Source organism: Eptesicus fuscus, chromosome 5 (assembly GCF_027574615.1).
Source record: "Eptesicus fuscus isolate TK198812 chromosome 5, DD_ASM_mEF_20220401, whole genome shotgun sequence".
Lineage (NCBI taxonomy): Eukaryota > Metazoa > Chordata > Mammalia > Chiroptera > Vespertilionidae > Eptesicus > Eptesicus fuscus.
In genome coordinates this window covers 34,988,947-34,996,433 of record NC_072477.1, presented here as the reverse complement: position 1 = coordinate 34,996,433, position 7,487 = coordinate 34,988,947, and positions in this window count along the sequence as shown.

The window sequence follows — 7,487 nt, the reverse complement described above, 5'->3', positions numbered from 1 at the left end:
TTGTTTACCTTCCATTTTCCTCTTTGTAAAAGGCATTTTAAGGCACTTTCCATTGCCTGCTAATGTTCACTTTATGGCATTGTTCTTGGCAGTTCTCCTACATAGATGAGCACTTGTCACTCAGATCGTATTCTGCTTGGTTCATCAAAAAAATCAAAACTCCCCCCCTCGGCCCCCCTTAGACTCCGCTTCTTCTGTAAATTATATTTCTCTGGTTTTCTTTTTTTTATACTTCTCCGTGCTTCCTAGATTCTCTACTGCTGCTCTGGAAATCTCATGCCTTCTCCAGTGTGTACACTGCTCCTCGTTTCGAAGATGCAAGCATGAGCATTTTGGTCTGATCCTTTTTGATTTTAGAGCCTTGAACTCCAGTGTGCTGCTGTGTTTGAGACAGCCTTGAGGGCTATAACTAAAACCCATGTGGTGCAATGCATTATTCATTCATGAACAATTTTACAGGCCCATTCTTTTGCCCAAAGCTTAAATATAAGCAACTGATTTCCTCTCTCCTCTCCTCTCCTCTCCTCTCCTCTCCTCTCCTCTCCTCTCCTCTCCTCTCCTCTCCTCTCCCCTCCTCTCTTCTCATCTCTTTTCCTCTTCCGTTTCCTCTCTTTCTCCCTCTCCCTAGGCAGAGGAAATGTGGCAGATGTGAAGGGCATCTAAAGCAGAAGTTATGGAAGAAATAAAAATATTAGAAGATATAAACATTTTCCCCGTCACAGAGCAAGAAACGAAGGAAAAGATGGTTACCTCCAACCACTTCCTCCTTTTCCATTTCTGCCTCCAGGCCCAGGAGGTGGACTTCTGACTGGGAAAGCAAGGGACAAGGCACTTGAGTTGAGAGATAGGAGACACTTAGATTCCTTCTTTCCATTCCTAGCCTTCTTCAGGAGCAGCCATCGGGTAGGAACTCTGAGGAGGTGCAGTTTGGGACTGGAGGTGATAGGCCTGAGAGGTGCCCTTCCTCCTGGAAAGCTCAGTGGGGTTGGGGCAGGATGGAGTTTTACTTTATACACAGTGGCACACTCACGCTGGTTATTAATCCTATATAATAAAAGCCCAGCGACCAAATGGCGGTCGACCAGTTGCTATGACAGACACTGACCACCAGGGGGCAGACACTCAATGCAGGAGCTGCCCCCTGGTGGTCAGTGCGCTCCCACAGTGGCTGACTGGGATGAGCGGCTGCTCCCACTGCAGGGGCAGCTGCTCAGAGGGCGGGTCCACAGCCACTCCGCTGACCAGTGGGCTGATCCCCACAGGCCATGCCACCTCCAGTGCACGAATCCTGTGCACCAGGTCTCTAGTACTGTATAATTAAGCACTTCCATATTAGTTGGTGAAAAGTCGTGTTTCCAAGCTGTTCCTCCAATGCCCTCCCCTTCCCAGCCTCCACTCCTCCACTACCTCCCCACCATCCCCAAGTACAGGGGAGGTGGGTGGTGCCTGCCACAGACCAGGATCTCTTCTGATTTGTTAGTGTAGTGCTGGAATTTCCAAGTATTTTTAATAGCCTCCCTGGTTAAAGCAGAACTGTGACATATTTAGAAAGGGAGTGTGAAAAAGACCTTCTTCTCCTCCTCCCTCCCCGCCTCCCCATAAAAAGCCCATTTTCAGATCTGAGTCCACAGGTGGGACCTTTTTTACAAAGTGGCTCCCCATAATGGTAGATTCTGGTCGTGCCTTTGAGTCTGTGCCTTGTAGAAGGAAGTAGAACTTGCTGCGTAGGTTGCCTGGAAGGCAATCCGTATGCCTAACCATATGGTGGCCTTCTAGGACAAGAGAGCAAACAAGTATTCTAGAATTTAAGTAGAAGTACTGCTTAGGAACGAAGAGTGTGCATTTAGCTTCAAACTAGGATGACAGCCCTGATGGAGTATCAACCTGTGCACTGAAGGGTCCCAGGTTCGATTTCAGTCAAGGACATACCTGGGTTGCAGGCTCAGCCCCAGTAGGGGTGCATGCTAGAAGCAACCAATCGAGGTGTCTCTCTCGCCTCAATATTTCTTTTTCTCTCCAGCCCCCCTCCCTCCTTTCCATTCTCTAAAAATCAATAGAAAAATATCCTTGGGTGAGGATTAACCAAAAATAAAATAAAATAGGATAACAATAGTTCTGATATCCTAGGTTGTTGAGAGGATTAAATGAGATAATGTAGAAAGCACTTAGCAGTGTGCTTAATACCCATTACACGTTCAGTAAATACTATTATTTGAAACAGATTGCAGAACCAATTGATGAGATATTGATTTTCAGGTATAAAAGCAGGTATTTCCTGAGTTGACGGCTAATGGATGTTTTTTCCTTGAGGAACTTCTGAGAGAAGAAGGGAACCTATTAATATTCCCCTATTTAAATTTCAAATTATAATGGAAAGAATAATCTGGGGATTAAAAAAGTGGTAGTTTGGACATAATTCTGAAATTTTTGGAATTTCACCAAACAACTTTAATCAATAAGGCTCTTGAATTTAAGTAATTTGGATGATGTCCATCAGAGACTTCATTAACACTATTTTTCCCCAAACAGAAATATTCTTAAATAGGCAGAAAACATTTTCAAATTTGCTGAGATTATGCTATTATTTAAATGATTTAGCATTTTATGAAAATCCACTTAACTAATGAATAGGTTGGCCCTCTAGGATAAGAGAGTGAACAAGTATTCTAGAATTAAGTAGAAGTACTGCCTAGGAACCAGGAGTGTGCATTTAGCTTCAAAATACGATGGCGATAATTCTGATGTTTTAGGATTATTGGGAAGATAGGACCAATTCCATCATTTATGTAGCTGAAAATAGGTTCAAACTGTAAAAGGGTCTAGCCTATTACAGATATTCAATATTGAAGTATCTCACAACACCCTATAGTTATGGAGGTGTATTTCTGCTCCATTTCCTTATTTACCAAACTAGAGGCCCAGTGCACGAATTCATGCACGGGTGGGGTCCCTCAGCCTGGCCAGCCCAGTGGGGCCAGCTGGGGAGAGGGACCATGGGAGGTTGGCCAGCTGGCCTGCTCCCAATCAGGGCCAGGCTGGCTGTGGGGGGTGGGGAGGCACAGGAGGTTGGCCCGCTGGGGGGAGGGACTGGGGGAGGTTGGCCGGCAGGCCCCGATCAGGCAATCGGGGCCTGCCTGCTGGGGAGAGAGGCCACGGGAGGTTGGCAGGCCACCAGCTGCAGGAGGTTGGCTGTAGGAGTGCACTGACCACCAGGGGGCAACTCCTGCACTGAGTGTCTGTCCCCTGGTAGTCAGTGCACATCATAGCAACTGGTTGTTCTGGTCATAATGGTCGCTTAGGCTTTCATATATATAGATGTGATGCTGCAACTGCAGAAGATTGCCCAATGCCAGGCCAAAGCCCACACCTTTGGATTTGTACTCCAGAGCACTTCTTCACCTACACTGTCTTCAATGGCATTGCCTTATTTCACAGGAGTGAAACAGATTCACTGGCTTAACCAAAGACTTAGCTTTACAGCTAAGCATCATAATTCACATTAACAGCTCTGTGCCTGGGCCCATGTTCCTTCATCTGACTTGAACACTCGTTTCACCTTTCTTTTTTGGCTGGCTAAGGATGCTTACTCATCTTCAGGACTCAACTTGCGCATCACTTCCCTGATTACCTAGACTGGGCTGAGTGCCACTCTTCAGGCCCCCATCCCACCTGGCATACCTGTGTCGAAGCACTGAAGTTCAGAATAGGTACGTCTCAGGCACCCAGTCTCTACATTGGCCCTCGGCTAAGTCAGTCTCCTGCATCTCACTCCAGCTTCTGTCTCTTTCTAGCTTGCAGTCTCCGCTTAGCCTGTATCATGCATCTGCCTGTATTCCTCCTCATTTTGTCCCACTCCCCAACCTATATCCCTCTCAGTTTTTATCCTCTCAGCCTATATCCTCCCACAACCTACATACTCTCAACATAGTCCCTCACCAACCTCTATCTTCCCAACCAGTAGTCACCCCAGCCTGTATCTCATTTGTGTCCCCTCTGCCTAAATGCACCCTTGCTTGCATCTTTCCCCACCAGCCTATTTCTTCCAGTCCAGATTCCTCCAGCCTGTATACCCCTGTGAAAGGAAGAATTCTAAGACAGTCACAAAGATTCCTGGCCATATAGATGGATATGTGCACACCATCTCCCAGTTATTCAATCAAACTCTAATCTAGATGCTGCCATGAAGGGATTTTGCAAATGTAATTGAGATCCCAAATTAGGTGAGTTGAAAACAGATATTATCTGGGTAGACCTGATCTAATCACATGAGCCCTTTAAATCTGGGTCTAGAGATCAGATAGAGAAGTCAGAGAGATATGAAGCATGAGAGGGCACATGGCGGGGGCCATATGGCTGGGAACTGCAGGTGACCTCTATTTGCTGAGAGTGGCCTCTGCCAACAGCCAGCAGGAAAGCGGGGCCTCAGTTCTACTACCACAAGGAGCTGAATTCTTCCAACAACCATGTGAGCTTGAAGGGGGGTCCCTGAGCTCCAAAAAGGAACACAGAGCAGCTGACACCTTGATTTTAGCCTCGTGATACCCTGAATGGAGAAAGAACTTGGCCACATCATGCCTGGACTCTGACCTACAGAACTGTGAACTAATAATTGGGTGTTGTTTAAGCCACTAAATTTGTGATAATTTGTTACAGCAATAGAAAATGAACACAACCCCACCCAGCCTGTATCTCCCCAGTTTGTGTCCCCTCCTTCTACCAGTATATCTCCCAGCCTGTATCTCCCCAGGATGGAGCTCCCCAGCTTGACTCACTTCTGCAGCTTGTATCACCCATCTCCCAGCTTGTACAGTTCTCTAGCCTGAATTCCCCCCACATATACACCTGTCATATGCAACCCCCCTCCTTCATCCAGTCATACATACACACACACACACACACACACACACACACACACACACACACACACACACCATAGGCACCACGCACACCACCACTGGTTCCCTGCACAGCACGGCAGCCTAAGTGATTTCACCTGTCAAATTCACAGTCTGCATTACCAGATAGAAATTTTGTCTCCTTTCCAAGACCAGGAAAACTGTAGTCTTGTCTCCTTTGTTCCCTTGAGTCTCAAGCCAATCAATCCCAGCAGCCAGTCAGTCCTACCTCCTCAGCCCTGAGCTAGTTTCTCCGGCGCTCTAGAATCAGAGGGCCCCTGCAGGTGGCCGAAGGCACTCCCTTTCCAAAAGAAAGAAACTGGGCCTCAAACCCCCAGCCCAAGTCCTTTCCTTTCTTCTCTGTAAGGACCAGAAAATCCCTTTCCTCCAGGGGTATTGCTGATATCCCTCTGTCCCCCACCATTTCCCACCTCAATTCCAGGGCCAAGCACTGTCTGTTCTCTTTCTGGACTTTTCCATGTGTGTTGTCCTACAACTTACATTTGCAAGATGGTGCTTTTCTCAGTCATGTGTTCCTCCATAATATATCCTTGTACCAGAACCAGAACTCCTTTGGCTCAGTTTTTGATGATTCGAATGAGCGGCATAAGTAGCCAATAGCCTACCTTCAAAAAACGAACATTAGGTGAAGCAGGTGGAATCTCTGCATAAAATAACTTTACATACAACAATCCTGTGAGGTACAATTATTACTCTAAAGACAGATGAGGAAATTGAGGCTCAGAGAGGTTAACTATGTTGTCAAAGAGCACACAGCAAGCAAGCAGCAGGGCTGGGTTACCAACTCAGGCAGTCTGGCTCCAGAGCCCATCTTCTTGCCCACTCTGCTGAACACTTCCTAGGTGTCAGGATCACTGTGCTAAGTAGCAGATGTGCATGACTTATGTGACAAAGAAGAAAAGAGAGAAAATAGAGAGAGCTGTGTGCTGAAGTGATTGGGAAGTTTTCCACAGGGAAAGTGGGGCTTGAGCTATCATGACAGGAAAATTAGGACTCAGGGTTATAAGGATGAGGCATTCAGGTAGGGGGAATGGAATGAACTAGGCCTAGGAGTGGGAACATGCATCTTCTAATACCATAATTTGTATAGGGCAGTCATGGGAAATAAGGCTGAAGAGATAAGTGGAGACTGGATTGTGGCTACCTTGAATGCCTAGCCAAAGGATTTGGCCTAAATTACAAGGCAACTGGGAAGGTTTTTAAGCAACTGGTTGGAGAGAAGGGAGGGACAGCTGAATATGGTGCATGACTGAACTTGGGAGATAAAAAGAATTAAAAAATCATGTGGCTCAGTGGTTGAATGTCGACCTATAAACCAGGAGATCACAGTTCAATTCCTGGTCAGGGTTGTGAGCTCGATCCCCAGTCGGGGGGTGTGTAGGAGGCAGCCAATCAATGATTCTGATCATTGATGTTTCTATCTCTCTCTCCCTCTCCCTTCCTCCCTGAAATCAATAAAAAACAACTTTTAAATCATTCCAAGTTTTAGTGCTTGGGTGTCCAGAATGATTTTTGTTTTAATAATAGAAATTATTAAATTCTATTTGAAACTGAAATTTGCCTCCTTATAATAATCACATACATGGGTAGGTCTTTAGATTCTGTTGGGATAGAAACTGCATTTGCTCTCTCCATAACACAATTGAGGAAAAATTTCATACAGGACCAGACAAGTATGAAGAGGGTCATCAGAATCCTATACAGGCTCCTTGCCCTATAGAAAAATCCCAAGAGTTCAGCTGTGCTATGGGAATTTTGTCAATGAGCCAGTAGTCTCCCATCAATAGGACAAGTGAGGAATTCAAGTACAGGAGTTCCTTTCTTGCTCTATACGTATATTGAGCAGGTACGAAGTGAGTTTCTGTTGACAATGAGACCAAAGAAGGTCTAATTTGCTGAAGACATAGAAAATATTGCTGGTCGATATTACAGATTACAGGCCATCACTGCATACTCTCTAGCTTTTAAAAAATACTTGAGTGTTTTAAGGAGCGTAGTTGCTATCAATATGCAACCTAAAACATGTACTTTTAACTTTTTCATCCAGAATAAATTAACATTAAACAAGAATGTAAAGAGCATGGGAAAAGTTACTTCGTGCCAGCTCTGGAACACACTGCACTCACCAAACCACGAGAGGTGCCTGGTGCCCGCCAGCACTGCTTGGCACAGGAGATGGAACTGAGAGAGAAAGGAGCATGGACACCTGAAACCTGTCATGTCACTCCCACTTGCACCCGGGGATAGTCCAGACCTGGGTGATAAAGTCAAAAGCAGGAACATTCTAGAGCCAGTTCAGATTACACTTAGTCTTGGCATCTACCAGTTGCATTTACCTTGGGCAAGTTACCTTACTCTTTGTCATATTCTTTTTTTTTTTTTTAAAGTTAAATTAAATACCATCTGTAAAGTACCTAGCACAGCAGCACCCAAAACATTGAAGAGGGCAATACCTGTTATTTCCTTTTCCCTTCCCCTCAGTGGGAAGCAGGAAGCAGCAGAGTTAATGGGGCATTCCAACTGGTGTATGTGTGGAACCTGGGACCAGGGAATCCAAGAGAAGGCAAGTCC